Here is a 17,011-nt window from a genome sequence, read left to right as displayed (position 1 = left end):
CTTTTAAGGATGATGAAACCAAGAGAGATTTATTAGGGGAGAGCACCAGCTTATATTGGGCGCTTAGGGGGCGGGGTAGCTGTAGAGGTCAAAGGCTTGGATTGGTTCAGAGAGGGCACGGAGGTTGATAGACAAGGGGCGGGAGTAGTTCCGGTGACTGTGCATGCGCACTGGCGGTGGGGGAGTTGCTCTGGCAACGGGGAGTGTCCAGGCGAGATAAGGGGGTGGGGAAAAGGCGGTTCCCTCCGGCAAGCCTCCCCTACGGTGGTATTTTGGGTGAGGAAATGGGGCCTGCCTCCGGCCTCACTTTCCCAGGCCTGGGGGGCAGTGGAGGGCGCTGTCGCCCGTGCCCACCACCCTCCCCAGGGGCTGATCAGGTCCCCCAGCCCAGGCCCGCCAAGTCGAAGCACGTGATCAGTATCCCGCATTTCCCCCTTTTTTCTAATTAAAGGAAGAAGCTTACCGGAGAGGTCCGCCAAAGGATGAGGGAAGGGGAAGGTTGGGGAGGGGAAAAAGGGTTGACGGTAGCTCAGCAAGGCTGGAGCTCAGTGTTGGTGTGGCGCCTGGGCGCTCGACAGGGGCCTTGCTGCTAGTGGGATGGGCGAAGGTGGGAGGTTTAAAGTTGAAGGTTCAGAGAAGCTGGAGCTCGAGGTTGGTATGAGGTTCAGGCAATTGAGAAGGGCCTCGCGGTCGGCGGGTTGACCGGTGGCGGTGAGGTCGCGGAGGGTTGGTTGTTATCTTGGAGTAGGGAGCGTCAGAGGTGGCGAGTCGCTGGTACTGGATTTGCACGAACGAGGAAAAAATAGCATCCGTTTGTTTCCTTACAAGCTGGACAATTCTGCGGATAATGCAGGGTCCTAAAGTGAGAGCTAGAATAATCATTAGTAGGGGGCCGAGGACAGGGAGAAGGTAAGGAAGGAGGGGAGTAAAGATGTGGGACCAATAGCTGGTGGCTTCACGGTCTCTTCTACATTGCTCCAGTCCCTCTCGGACCTTTTTTAGGCTGTCTTCGGCGAGACCTGTGGAATTGGCATAAACACAACACTCTTTTTTTAGGGCGGCGCAGAGGCCTCCTTCTTTGAGGAGGAGAAGGTCGAGACCTCGGCGGTTTTGGAGCACTACCTCAGAGAGGGAATTGACAGAATTTTTAAGATGGGAAATAGCGTTCTGTAGGTGACGAATGTCCTCGTCAACCGCCGCCCGGAGGTGAGTTAGGGCGGAGCTTTGACTGGCTAATGCAGCGATTCCGGTGCCAGCGCCTGCAAGACCTAGGAGGGAGGCAATTGTGAGGGCGGTGATGGGCTCTCGCTTTTGCATAAGGGCGGGATCTGCAGTTCTTTCCAGGCGGAGGAAGAAGTCTTCCTCGCTGTGGTATAAGACCCTAGGGATGAGGACAATTAGGAGGCAAGTTTCATTAGTTGTATTGAGGGTCTGCACGTTAAGGCAGGGGGTAAGTCCTGTAGAGGAGCAGAGCCATTGGGAGGAGTTGTGGGGAATAAGAAACTTGGCAGAGCTGCTGGGAGAGTAGTTGGCACAAGCTGTGAGGCTGAGAGAGTTACTTGAGCGAGGACGGATGCACTTTCCTGTAAAGGAGACTGAATGAAAGGTTAGGGGGACGGCAGAGGTATTCCAATTGCATTTCGAGGGGCTGTCCTCTGTGTTTTCTGAAAAGGAGAGGTTGGAGGCAACTGGCTCATACAGGGGGGAGGAAGTGGAGAGGCAAAGCCAACAAGAAGAGGTAAGATTGGGGTTGGAGGAATTCACTGAGGTGAAGGCTGCTTGGATAAGGTCGAGGAGGGGAGAGGAGTAACGAGAGGAGTAGTGAGAGGGGGGTAGAGGAGGTCGGGGTGGTGGGGTTGGCGATGCATTGTTTGCAGCTGAGGTGCGGCTGGTTGGAGCTGAGGTGCGGCTGGAGGGCTGTGGAAAAAGGGGGTTCACTCGGACTGGGGTCCAGGCCCAGGTGTACTGTTGTCATCTGGTGCACCAGGTTGCGAAGACGACGGCGTTCTCGTCTCGTTAGATGCGTGGTTGCTGGTGGCGGGCCGGATTGCCCTTCCTGGGATCCAGATTGGTTGTGCTGCATCATCTGGGAAAACACAAGCAAACCCGCGCCCCTGGGCGAGGAGTGGGGAGGGACCCTTCCAGGCATTATTCTCTGGGTCCTTCCAGTAAACCATCGGGGCCTGGGTAGGCCTGTATGAGGGCCCCCAATGTTTATGTAGGGGCGAAAGCCCTTCCTTATTGAATGTGAGTAAATTAAGGTGAATAAGGGCTGCTATGATAAGGTCCCCTGGAGTCGCCTGGGGGAGCATTGCCCTTTCTTTTTCTATTTGTGTTTTTAAGCGGCGATGGACTGCTTCCACAATGGCTTGCCCCTGTGGATTATAGGGGATGCCGAAATGATGGGTGATGTTATATAACTGAAGAAAGGCCGCAAAGGAGGCACTGCGATAAGCAGGCCCATTGTCCGTTTTTAGGTCCCAGGGGACTCCCATGAAGAGAATTCCTTGTCTTAGGGCCTTGATACAGTGTTTGGCCGCTTCCCCGGCAAGGGGGACTGCATAACACATAGCCGAGAAGGTGTCAATTATTACATGGGTTGACTCCCTGAGGTTGCAGGGGGCCAAGCGGCGCAAAGGGCGCACAAGTTGTAGTGGCACCCGGGATGGGTGCAGAGGAGGGGAAAGGATGGAAGGGGCTGCGGAAGGGAAGCTTGGCGAGTCCCTGTAACAGCCGATGGCTAGGATAATGACAGCTGAATTCCCCCTGAAATCCTTCTAAAAGAATTTGCACGTCCAGGTTATTACGGATAAGTAGGCGGGTTTGGCCCGCGTCCAGGGGCCAGATAATTTTTTCCGGCGGCGCTCCAAATACATGAACAGCCAGAGTGACTAGATCTGAAGCTAGGCTGATCCAGAGCCGCACTACGGGGCAAATTTTCCTAAGCCGGCTTTTAGCAGGGTGCACCCAAAGCAGAGGGCCTGGCACGGGAGTGGGGGCAGGGGCAGCGCTGTCCTAAGGGTTGCCTTGAGGTGTAGAAGGCAGCCAGGGGTTGTTAGTCGGCAGGGTGGGAGGAGCGGCGGCAGCTGCCGGCAGCGGCTCCGAGGGGGAGCTTGTCGAAGGGGGAGGCGGAAGTGGGAGGCCCCAAGCGTCGCAAGATGGCGGCGCGGTGGGCGTGGCTAAGACACAAGATGGCGGACTAGCTCCGCCCTGTGAGAGGGCGGGGTCTAAGGCATAAGATGGCGGACTAACTCCGCCCTATGAAAGGGCGGGGCCTAAGACATAAGATGGCGGACTAGCTCCGCCCTGTGAAAGGGCGGGGTCTAAGGCATAAGATGGCGGACTAACTCCGCCCTGCGAAAGGGCGGGGCCTAAGGCATAAGATGGCGGACTAGCTCCGCCCTGTGAAAGGGCGGGGTCTAAGGCGTAAGATGGCGGACTAACTCCGCCCTGCGAAAGGGCGGGGCCTAAGGCATAAGATGGCGGACTAGCTCCGCCCTGTGAAAGGGTGGGGTAAAGCGCATGCGGTTTCCGGTCTGGCTTAGGGCTGACGTCATCACTAGAGCACTTCCTCCCCTCAGTAGAAGAAGAAGGAGGAAGTTCGCCATTTTGGAGCAGTCTGGGGGGGGGCGGTTGCAAAGAGGTACACGGCGCCAAACAAAGAAACAAAGACACAAAGGACTACAGCAAGGTAATGGAGGGGAAGAGGGAGAGCGTTAGGAGGAATGGGGGTTATAGAAGAAAAGGACGAGAGGCAGACGGAAGAATGGGTAGTGGGGAAGGGAGGAGCGGCTCCGGAGCGGCGAGGGAGAGGCGGCCCCTGACGTGGAGCGGCGAGGGAGAGGCGGCCCCTGACGCGGAGCGGCGAGGGAGAGGCGGCTCCGGGAGCGGCGAGGGAGAGGCGGCCCTTACCTTGCAGGCGAGGAGAAGGAGAGCTGGAGAGGCGTCCGGGCGAGCGAGTGGCGTCACTGGACCGCTGCGTGGAGAGGACGTCTAATTGCAGAGGTCCCTGTTCGGGCGCCAGTTGCGGTCGCAGTTGATTCGTCTGGGGGGGGGGTGGCGGCCGGTAGCTAAATCCTAGGCTCCCAGGCTTGCTCTGAAGGTACCGGCGGCGGGGGCTCTTTCCCGGAGGCGAAGGCGAGGCGGGGGATTTGGCCAGGTCCCCGGCGGGGGGGCGTGCAAGGTGTGGAGGGCGGCGAGAAGGAACAGGCAGGACACGGTTCTTTTAAGGATGATGAAACCAAGAGAGATTTATTAGGGGAGAGCACCAGCTTATATTGGGCGCTTAGGGGGCGGGGTAGCTGTAGAGGTCAAAGGCTTGGATTGGTTCAGAGAGGGCACGGAGGTTGATAGACAAGGGGCGGGAGTAGTTCCGGTGACTGTGCATGCGCACTGGCGGTGGGGGAGTTGCTCTGGCAACGGGGAGTGTCCAGGCGAGATAAGGGGGTGGGGAAAAGGCGGTTCCCTCCGGCAAGCCTCCCCTACGGTGGTATTTTGGGTGAGGAAATGGGGCCTGCCTCCGGCCTCACTTTCCCAGGCCTGGGGGGCAGTGGAGGGCGCTGTCGCCCGTGCCCACCACCCTCCCCAGGGGCTGATCAGGTCCCCCAGCCCAGGCCCGCCAAGTCGAAGCACGTGATCAGTATCCCGCAATCTTTGTTCAGTGTACTTACATTGTTGTAATACCACCATCCAAAATTGTGTTCCAAACCTCTCACTCCTATCTTTTCCTATCTGTCTGTAGTGCTCCCTTTAGTATTTCCTGTAGCACAGGTATTTTGTTCATAAACAAAAATTCTGTTCGTCAGAGAATATTTTAAACTCTCCCTCATATTTGAAGGACAGTTTTGCCGAATATGGATTCTTGGTTGGTGGTTTTTCTCTTTCAGTATCTTAAATATATCACACCACTTCCTTCTTGTCGCCATGGTTTCTACTGAGAAATCCACATATAGTCTTATCAAGCTTCCTTTTTATGTAATGGATCACTTTTCTCTTGCTGCTTTCAGGATTCTCTCTTTGTCTTTGATGTTTGATAATCTGATTAATAAGTGTCTTGGTGTAGGCCCACTCAGATCTATTCTGTTTGGGGTATGCTGTGCTTCTTGGATCTGTAATTTTATATCTTTCATAAGAGATGGGAAATTTTCATTGATTATTTCTTCTATTGTTGCTTCTCCCCCTTTTCCCTTCTCTTCTTCTGGGACACCCATGACACATACATTCCTGCATTTCATTTTTTCCTTAAGTTCCTGGAGACGTTGCTCATATTTTTCTATTCTTTCCCTATCTGTTCTTTTGTGTGTAGGATTTCAGGTGTCTTGTTCTCCAGTTCCTGAGTGTTTTCTTCTGCCTCTTGAGATCTGCTGTTGTGTGTCTCCATTGTGTTTCTCATCTATTGTGTTGTGCCTTTCATTACCATAGATTCTGCCAGTTGTTTTATCAAACTTTCGATTTCTACCAGTGTTTTCTTTATAGCCTTCATCTCATTTGTATATCTTCCCTGAACTCGTTGATTTGGTTTTTGATTTGATTTAGAGTATTTCTTTGAAAATATTTAATAGATTGTTTCACTAAAGTGAAACAATATTTCAACTGTATCTTGATTGAGGAGCAAGTTTGTTCCTTTGACTGGGCCGTATCTTTGTTTTTCCTAGTATAGATTGTAGTTTTCTGTTGTCTAGGCATCTGGTTTCCTTGGTTACCCCAATCAGATTTTCCCAGACCAGAATGGGTTCAGGTCTCAGAATGGGGTTATATTCAGTGTGTATCTTAGAGGAATGATAGACTTTCCTGTGACGTTTCCAATCACTGTGCTTTTCCTAGCCTGCCCAGCAGGTGGTGCCTGTCAGCCTGTCACTCCTGACCTGTGTAAGGAGGAGTGGCCTCCTTAGTTTCTGTTTTGGTTCTTTTCCTCCAGGCTCTGCGGTCTGGTTCTGAAGGGAAATCTGGGCTCCACCTCCTTACTCTTAGGGAAGATACACCCCCTAGGGAGCTATCATCTGCATTTGAATTGTCTCTCTGACTCTGTTATCTCCACTCCTGTCAGGGTCAGAGCACTGCCAACTGAAAATAGCTGTGGCTCTCTCTTCTGAGCCCCTCAGGTTGAGAGAGAGAAAAAGGGACAGAAAGCCCCCTTTTGTAGCCAGTACATGGCCCCACAGTTTCATTCATCACCCAGAGGTAACACCCGGTCTTCTGGGCTCCCCCTCCCGGGACAGAGTCCTCCGGCTCTTTAAGGTCAGCCTTCACTAAAAGCCTCTGTCTGCTTGTTGGGGTTTGTAGCTTGTATTTGGTAATTAAAACCCCAGTTGGAGCTCAGCTGAGCTACATTTGCTCACTCAGAGAGTGCTACTAGTTTCTACCACAGTGAGGTTTTGCAGCTCAGCCTGCTACAGGGGAAGGGGCTCTCAGCTTGGTTCTGCAGCTTTTACTTACAGATTTATGCTTAGCCATCCCAGGCATTCTTCCCAATCCAGGTTGGTGTATGATGTGTGGACAGTCACAGTCAGCAATTATTCCAAATTATTTACTAGTTGTTCCTTGTTGTTTATTGGTTGTTCCAGGAGATTAACTAAATTCCACTCCTCTCTATGCCACCAACTTGCCCCTCCCCCTTTGGTATGTTTTTAAATGCATTTTGTGTTTGTCAGCACTTTTTAGAGTGACAGAGAAACAACTCACACTTGCTTAAACTAAACAGGGAAATGAATTTGAAGGCTTAGGTAAACAAGGGAAGAATAAAGCCACTGCCAGTCTTCAGAGAGTAATGGAACCAGAGATTAGATACCACCAAATGTTCACCCAGTTTTGCTATTGCATTGGTTTGTCTGCTTCATTACAGTGGCTAGGGACCACCACAACATAAAGAGCATGCTGCCGACAGATCTCAGTGCCACCAAGTTCATCCCTACCCACTACCTGTAGGTTTTGCCAGCAGAGATGGTATAAATCCTTTCCTCCAGCTCCAGCACCAAAAAGTCTATGAAAAGCCTTTATTTGGCCTAGTTCACATCAACTGCCCATCCTGGGTCCATCGATTGTGCTGAGAAGCCCAGAAGGAATTGTGGGGGGGTGGGAGGTCTTCCAATCAAAGATGGCAACTCTTAATCAAACTACAGCATTGGAGTGGCATAAGGACAATTTCTCAGGTGGGAAAACAGGGTATTGCTGTTAGAAGGAAGCGGAGGAAGTAGTGCTGGGCAGGCAACCCCATGGATGGCCCCCACTCTGGCCACGCTCCTCCTGCATACCCTTTGTTCTCTACTGAATCTATAACCATAAGTACATGAGCATCGTACAATTTCAGATCAAGGCCAAAGGATATGGGTACCAACACAAAACACAATAAAGCATGACTCTTCTCAAAGCTTGTTTAGGTAAAAGCACATCACAATAACCCTGACAGAAAGGTTCAATAAGCTGGAGAGCCATGTATGTCCTCAATACTGGAAAAAATAATGGGCATCCATCATGTATGTTTCCTTTAACCAGCAAACAAATGCTCTCTTGCTGCCTTTACTTGTACATCTTTCTCAGGTTAAAATTCTATTTATTAAAATGATAGCTGCACAAGTCCCCTAAACGTAAAAAAGTGAGTTTTCCTTTTCAGCTTTTGCTCATAAAGTTGAACAAGTCCCTTTTATGGAAAGAATATTGGGATTTGGTGATTTTTTCCTGGGTTTAGACTTCCTCTTGCTCCTCTCTTTCACAACACAAAGAAATGATAATACTAGTAACAGCACTAATGATGATAATAAATAATCAGCAGGTGAGAGTGCTTTATTTATGTGTTTTGAAGAAGTTATTTCATTTACTTCTCAAAATAAAATAAAAATCATAAGGCAAATGAGGCTCAGAGAGGCTAAGTAGGCTGCATGATGTCACACAGCTCTATCATTCGTCCTGAAACCACTGGGACCATGGACCTAAAGAGCTAAAATAAGTTTCTGCTCAGCTGCCTAATAAACATTTCATAAACCATGTAACTTAAAAATGCAGCCAGGATCATAGCTAACATTTGTCAAGAGCTAACTATATGCCAGGCACTGTTCTAAATGCTTCATATTGTTATTCTCCTTAGCTTCCTACGGATTCTCAGGGGACTCTATTATTCTCACTTGACAAATAAACTTAGGCTGAGAGTTTAAGTTACCTGCTCTACCTCATGCAGGGGCTGCTCGATAAAGCCAGGAATTGAATCCAGGCCTAATTGACAATAAAGTCCACGTGCCGCCAACTATTTTGCCTCATCAAAGCTTACCTGTCCACTCAAGAAATCTTCTTGCTCCCTAAAAATCTTTATGACCACAGTGCTATCCTTTCTGTGGGGTTGTTCTGGGAGCTTTTATCTACCAAAAGACCTGGCCAAGAATAATGCCTTGGTTCCTTGATTTAGGGAAATTGGCTACCAATGAATTTTAAATCATTCAGTCCTGTGATTGCCCTTCTCATCCCTTCTTTTCATTAAAAAAAAAAAAGTTCTGATAGCTGCTCTTCTTCCACCCTGCACATCTCACCTTCCACTCCCTACCTCTTTCTCTAAAAAGCCCCATTCTAGTGCTGCCTCCTCCAGGAAGTCTGCCTAGATCCCTCCACCTTGAGCAGCTTTTGCTCCCAGTGCCCAGAACAGCAGGCCTATATTGCCTCTGGCTCTTAGCACTTCATAAATGGAATTAAGTTGATTTTTACATATGTCTTATCATCCCTTCCTATCTCTAGGAAAATTCCTAGAGAATAAAATCCTTAAGGAATGTGTCTCTTTACCCCCCAAATCACCAAACACAACTAGTGTGTATCTTGCACCCAGTAGGCAATCAAAATCTATTTTAAAAAATCAATGGTAAATGTAACTCAATAGTGGAAATTTGGGCTTCAGGAATTCTCAGGCCAAAGAGTTAATAGTATGAATAAGAAGTCAGGTGATGAAATATTGATGTACTCCAGATCAACCACTGATCTCAGAATCAGAAAACCTGGGTTTGAATCTCATTACTCACCAGGGGACTTGGCGCATGGCCTCTCTGAGTCTGCGTCTCCTCATTTATAAAATGGGGTTAATAATCTAATCTCTGCCCTGTCAATTTTCATAGGGTTATCATGAAGATTGAATAAAATGATGAAGGCAAATGTGTCTGCCAAAGGAAACTTCGACTCAAACTGAAAAGAGGGCTTGTTCTCCATGAAACCAGGAGGACGTGGAGGCCCACGGGGAAAGGGCTGGACCTAAAACCCACTGCCCCTTTGTGTCGCTGCTGCCCTTTCTAGTGACAGCAGGCAATCAAGTTCTGATTTGATTAAAATGCCAAAGATGGTCTCTTTGGCACCATAACCTTGTTATTCTAGCAAGTCCAAAATATTCAAAAGAAAGTTCCAGAATGAAAAGTTTGAAAAGTGAGTCTACTATTAACTTATGCTCAGCTGAAAGAGCCTATCCAAGACAGCAGAGAAACCTCCTAACCCTTGAGTCTCACAGTGAGATTCTATTACCTGCCCTATGAGATTATTATTAATCTGCTACTAGACCCATAAATAATTAAACAGAGATAAGTGTATCTTGCATCCAAATCGGAGGTAAAAATCAAGATATTTCACCTCACGTGAAAAAAAAATTGGCTGGAAAAACTGAAATACAATAAAATGTAATACAGTAAGTATGTGTAATAAAATAAGTGTATTAGAAAAGCAAACGGCAATAAATTTAGGGTAAAAATAGGTAAGGTCCAAGATCCAAAGACAAAGAGGGTGTTGCTGTTTTTTAAACAAACTAGTCACAAGTGGAGGAGGAACCTGAGGCTCAGACAAGTTAAGTAACCTGCCCAGGGACACACAGCTACTTTGTAATTGAGCCAAAGGGAAAACCGGGAGCTGTAAGACTCGAAAACCTGTGCCTAGCTCACTCTGCTACACAATGCTACTTACTGATAATTGAAACAGACAGTTCCAAGGCCAACAGGAGGCACAAGTAGATTATAATTTGACTAAATTCAGTAGTCTAAAGGGGCTAAATTGCATAAGAATTAACATCAAAAGGAAAAACAGGTTCGGCTGCAAACAATGCCTAGAGAGAAAAACATAAAGCTCCCAACTTCAAAATCAAGAAAGCCCAAGGGAGAGAGAGGGAAACTGTGTGACTACCAGGAGGCACAAAAGGCCGTGGAAAACTTTTTTAATTACTTCACATGAAAGGAAAGAATCAGAGACAATACTGACATCCTTTTTATGCAGGAAGGAAAAACTAACAGCAAACGGCAATTAGAGACAGTCTTTTAATACAAAATTGCAACAATCATTAATAAACTGAAATCATTCCTTCATGCATTAAGGAGGATGAGGTACGATTTCTGCCCTAGTCACACGGTTTCCTCTCTCTCCCTTGGGCTTTCTTGATTTTGAAGTTGAGAGCCTAAAGTTAATTGAGTTCCAGAAATAAGAATAGAGAAAAGGAAAGAATTCATTTAGCGCCTGCTGTTTATTAGAACTTCATTTGTGCTTTCCTATGCAATCTTCACAACTCTCTAATCTATTTCACCCCTATTTGACTGATGAGGAAACTGAGTAGAAAGGATTAGAAACTGCCTGAAGCTAGAGCTGGAGGAGCGGGCATTTCAGTTTGAGGCTGCCCAATTCCAAAGCCTGTGCTCTTTTCACTATACCAAGTTGTTTGTGTATGCCTCCCCTCTTCTGCACTATACATAGAAAACAAAAATCCAAATTGTACACCATGGCTTACACCCCCCAACCTGATTTGTTCCTGGCTACCTCAGCCTCATCCCCTCCTCAGTCCCTCACCAATCTCATTCTATCTCCTCTGGCCTTCTTGCTATTCTTCAAACACACCAATCTCTTTCCTGCCTCTAGGCCATTGCACTTGCTATTCCCACCACTGAAACAATAGCCTTCTAGAACTTTCCTCTGCTAACTCCCTCTCTTCATTCAAGTCTCTACCTAACAGTCATCTCCTTAGAGAGACCTTCCTTGATAGCCCCATGAAAGCAACTGCACACACACACACATACACTCACACCCCATCTCCCAAGACTCCGTCTGCTTCAGTTTTCTTCTTACCACTTATCACTACCCAACATAACATAAAATATTCATTTGCTGACCTGTGTCTGGTCTGCTTGCCCCACTTCCCTGTAAGTACCATGAATGAGCACAGGGCTTTTACTGTCTCGTTCACCTCCGTATCCCCACACCTAGAAAGGACTCTGACACCTAGTCATTGCCCACTAAATTTTTGTTCAGTGAAAAAGCAAGTGAAGATAGAATGCACGAAACCGTCATATTGGAAGGGTGGTCAGTACAATTGTCAAAGTTCCCAAGGGTAGTCAGGGAGGTGGGATGGAGAGTAAGATGGAAAGCAGATGTTGAAACCGAAAAGGAAATGAAGGTTGTCCGTCCGGGGATCAGCAAATAATGGTGATAATCACAGGGAAAACATGAAACAGTCATGTAGCCCCCCAAAAGGAGACCTGGGGCTGGCAAGAGCTGGCACCCAGGAGTTTCTCAAACAGCTTTACTGTTATCTCAGGTTTCTCTTGTTAAGTTTTTAGTCCAAATAAAGAATTTTCACCAATCACCATCTACAGTCATGCAGAGAGAAGATGGAAGAGGAAAATTTTCACACTCAGAAGAGCACTGCCACTACACTAAAAGAAAGATCTGTGCTCACCTCTTCCCCAAACTAAATTATGAACCCCCAAACCATGCCCAGGAAGAACAAGGAACAGGAAGTTAGAAAACCCAGATGCAAACTGCAGCTTTTCACTTCACTTGCTTCATGACTACTGGCAAGTTGGTTAACAGATCTCTGCACCCCCATTGCTTCATCTCCTCAGGTAGACGCACCCTAATGTTTGGCCCATCCACGTTCTCATGTGTTTGTCATCCACTCTCTACTGTGAGCAAGTTATACTCTAGCACCCAGCAGAATGCCAGGCATACAGTAGGTGCTCGATAAGTATTTGTTCCATGGAATTGAGCTGAAATGAATCTACAACATGGTGATAAAAATATCTACTTCATAGTGTTTGCTGTAAGGATTAAATTAGATCATCCAAGTAAAAATATTTTGAAAACTATAACGTACTATGGAATCATAGGGTATTATTAAGTAAAAAACAATGTATAATCAGAACCACAAAAGAGATTAGTAGAATAACGCTATTTATTTGGTGGATTCTTAATGATGATAAACTCTCGGAATTCTTTCCTGCTTTTTGATTGTATGACTTCAATATACAAACAGGAAAAATCTGTCTTTCTATGTTCTCCCCAAACAGGGTCTTAGTAGAAGAAATTGTGGAAGCCCTCACCCTCCCTCCCTGCTTAATCAGGTTCTAACTGTATCTTCTCAGTTCTGTTTCTTCCTCTGGCTAATACACACACCTTTGAATTCCCACCTGCCTATACCAAAGCAGAAAATACAAAAGATGTCAGAGACAATGTGATTGGGAAAGCCATATGGACCACACTCCCCTCTGACCAGTGTATAGATGGATGAGTAGAAAAATGGGGGCAAAAAAAAAAAAGGTACCCAGTGTTCTTTTTCACTTTTTTATTTTTCACTTTAATTTTTATTCTTATTATTTTTGTGTGTGTGGTAATGAAAATGTCAAAAATTAATTTTGGTGATGAACGCACAACTATATAATGGTACTGTGAACAATTGAATGTATGCTTTGTATGCATGGTATGTGACTATATCTCAATAAAATTGAATTAAAAAATTAAAAAAATAATAGTGGGGTATATGGGGGAAATGTATCTATTGGAAATATTAATAGTTAAATATTTTTTCATCAACAGTAACAAATGTACTACACCAATACTATGGATCAATAATGGGGGGGAGGGGATAAGGGGTATGGGAGGATTTGGGTTTTCTTTTTTATTTCTTTTCTGGAGTAATGAAAATGTTTTAAATTGATCATTAAGATGTATACACAACTATGTAATGACATTGTGAGCTGGAGATTGTATACTTTGGGAGTTTGTATGGTGTGTGAATATATCTCAATGAAATTGCATTAAAAAAATAAAAGACGTCAGAGAGCAAGTAGTCAGGATTCAGTGCCTCCTACCTGGCAGGCATTTTTCTTAAGTTTTTTTTTTTTTTTTTTTTCCTCATTGCCCATACCCTAAATTGTGCTCATTTACACTGTTGGATATTTACCTCAATTCCTGGCTCCTTGAACGCAAATAGCCCTATCTGTAACCTGCCTGGCTCTAGAGATTCAGTCTGATCTTGCCAACCTGTCCTTGCCCTGGATATCTCACTTCTTCTTAACTACTGGTTCTAGAGTACCTCATCCACTCTCCAGACTCCAGACTTCCAAAGATTGGGCCTTTGATTGTTAACACAGATTGAATCTCAAGCACAGCAGAGGAGTGAGACTAATTTGTAGGCTGGCCAGAGAGAGCATTCTATGGCAGCACTTTCTGGGTGAAGCTATCACAGACTAGGAGCTGTGTGGTTTGAAGCTGTATGTACCCCAGAAAAGTATGTTCTTAAATCTGATCCATTCCTGTGGGTATAAACCCATTGTAAGTAGGACCTTTTGATGAGGCAATTCAGGTAAGGTGTGACCCACCTCAATCAGGATGGGACTTAATCCTATTACGGGATCCCACAGAAGCAAGAAGAAAGCCACAGAAGCAAGAAGCAGAAATCAATGAAACCTGGAAGAGAAGGGAGAGACCAGTAGATGCTGCCATGTGCCTTGCCATGTAATGGAGGAGCCAAGGATCACCAGCAACTGGTCTTTGGAAAGAAAGCATCACCTTGATGATGCCTTGATTTGGACATTTTCCGGTCTCAAAACTATGAGTAAACAGATTCCCAAAGTTTAAGCCAAACCTTGCATGGTATTTGCCTAAGCAGCCTAGGAATTAAAACAATCAGGACCTAAGTTTTGCAGGTCAAGAAACTCAATACTGGATACCCACATGCAAAAGAATGAAAGTGGATCCCTGGACACCATATAAAGTAACCCAAAATGAATCACTGACCTAAATATAAGAGCTAACGCTATATAACTCTTAAAAACGTAGAGAAATATCTTCAGGACCTGGTATCAGGTGATGGATTCTTAAACTTTATACCAAAAGCATGAGCTACAAAAGGAAAAATAGATAAATAGGACTTTACCACAGGATGGGAGGAAATATTTGAAAACCATATATCTGATAAGTATTCAATATCCAGAATATATAAAAAAAACTCCTACAACTCAACAACAAAAAGACAAACAACCTAATTTTAAAAACAGGCAAAGGACTTGAAAAGACATTTCTCCAAAGAAGATAGAGAAATGGCCAGTATGCTCATGAAAAGATGCCCAATGATGCCATTAACCACAATGAGATACCATTACACATCCACTAGAATGGCTACTATTAAATAAAATAGTACTGGCAAGGATTTGGAGAAATAGAGACACTCAAATATTGTTGATGGGAATGTAAAATGGTACAGCTATGGAAAACAGTTAAACATAGAATTACCATATGACCTGGCAATCCCACTTCTAGGTATAAAAACCCAAAAGAATTGAAAGCAGGGACTTGAACAGGTATTTGTATACCAGTGTTCCTGGCAGCACTAATCACAATAGCCAAAAGGTGAAAGTAACCCAAATGCCTTCAAAAGATGAATGGATAAACCAAATGTGGCATATACATACAGTGGAACATTTTTCAGCCACGAAAGGAAATAAAGTTGTGATATATGACAACATGGATGAACTTTGAAGACATAATGCTGAGTGAAATAAAACAGAAACAGGAGAGATATGCTATGATTTTACTTACATGAAATGACTAGCACATGTAAATTCATGGAGACACAAAAGTAGATTACAAGTTATCAGTGGCAGGGTGGGGAGAATGGGGAGTTAATGCTTAAAGGGTACAGAGTTTATGTTTGGGGTGATGGAAAAGTTTTCATAGTAGATGGTGATGATGGTAGCACAACATTGTGAATCTAATTAATACTACTGTATCTTATACTTGAAAGTGGTTAAAAAGGGAAAATTCAAATTATATATATGTTGCCACAATAAAAAGTTTAAAAAAAGAAGAAACTCAACAGTCAAATGACCAGTCTTTTAAGGACAACAGTACCAAAGTCACAAGAAAGTAATGTATACACTAGAAGAGCCGCCATTTACTTATTGAACAGACACAGTGCTAAGGGCTTTGCAGATATGAACTCCTTCAGTCATCACAGAAACCAGAGGAAGAAGATAAAACTGCAGCCCATTGACAGGTAAGGCTACTAAAGATCACAGAGATTTTGTAATTTGCCCATTTTTACACATCTGGTGAGTTGGTTTTGAATGCTGATCTCACTCCAAAATTATGCTTTCAGCCACCATGCTATATGTCTTCATTTTCAATAAGTAAATAATTATTAGCCAACTGGATCTTAAGCTAGCAGGAGTGAATTTTATCTCTATCAGAAAGCTACATGAAAAGTCAAATCATAATTTTTAGTTGACTTGACAAGCTTAGAAATGGAGCAAGGACAGTGAGTTGGGTGATATAAATGTCTAAATAACTATGAGCTACTTGAGGGCAAACAATTGGACTTTTATCTGGCACAGTGTCTGGTTCATTGATGCTCAATAAATATTCATTCAATAAATGGTATCATTTGCCATAATTCTTTAACTCACTCATTTCTACCATAGGAATATGGTCTTTGTGGCAGACACTGATGATTACTATTTTGATAAAGGTTCTAGCAGGAAATTGAAGGTGACATGAAAATCAGGATGATTTAAGGAGGTTAATAAAGGGATATTTTGGGCAAGGTATAGGAAAAGCCCACTATCTCTAGCTATCGCCACCCCACAGGTCTATAATGAATTCAAGAGGGAATGGTCACTGGAATGTAGAAAAAATTTGTATGGAGGACCATCTGAGAGGAGCTGTGATCTTTGGTTAAAGGCAAAACCACCCCTGGGTGACCTTGTAGGGAGGGAGTTGAGGAAATATACCCTGTAGTCCTCCAGTCTCCAGCCATTGGCCAAACCAATGGCCAAACCAAACGGGAAGCCAAAGGCCCCAGAACCTGATAATGCCATCCAATATAGGTCAGCTTCCTGGGCCAGAAATCAGGATGGAAATGGTTGGAGAGAGGATCTAGAGGGATGTAAGAAGGCATCCTGTGCAACTGCTTACTCAATATCTACTTTCCATACATACATCTATATATATATATATATATATATATATATATACACACACACATATATATATATATGTATATATATATATATTTTTTTTTTTCCTTTGGAATGGCTTCTATTGACAGTTTTGGTCAATGACACATAAGCAGAAGTCAGCTTGGAATTTCTAGGAAATTTTCCCTTTCCAAATATTGGCTGCATCCCTTCTTTCTTATTCCTTCCTTCCTGAAAGGCGGACAAGAGGCCAGGGGGCAAGCAGCCATCTTGTTGCCAGGTGACAACCATGAGGATGACACCAACGATGACAGAACAGAAACATGGGAGGACGCTGGGTCTCTTGTGGCACTAGCCTCAGAGGGTCCACCTCTAGGCTTCTTACATGGGTTAAGCCTTGGGTTTCAGGTTTCTGTTTCACGCAGCCATACTTAGTCCCTAATTAATATACCCTCCAGCACCCAGATGTTAGCATGATCAGTTTAACTCACCCTGGTCTCTGGACAGCCTGGGAGGCACACACCCAAATATTGTCTCTCTAACATTATATTTCCATGCTGAGCACCTCTCTTCCAACCTTGGACTCTTTTGCCTTCTCTCTATTAAGCTATGCTCCAATTTTGATAGCCTGGGAGTCCTTCTGTCTCTTTCAAGTGAATTAAATCACTCTGGTCTCAGGTTCTGATTTTATTAATCAAACTCTCAAAGATCCAAGAATGACTTACTGTCACTGCCTACCATTAAGTAGTCTACAGACAGATAACAGAATAGCCACTGCCAAAATAATAACTAACATTTGTTGAACACTTATGTGCCAGGGA

The sequence above is a fragment of the Choloepus didactylus genome, chromosome 3 (assembly GCF_015220235.1).
Source record: "Choloepus didactylus isolate mChoDid1 chromosome 3, mChoDid1.pri, whole genome shotgun sequence".
NCBI lineage: Eukaryota > Metazoa > Chordata > Mammalia > Pilosa > Megalonychidae > Choloepus > Choloepus didactylus.
The sequence above is the reverse complement of the archived record's forward strand: the minus strand, read 5'-3'. Positions refer to the sequence as shown.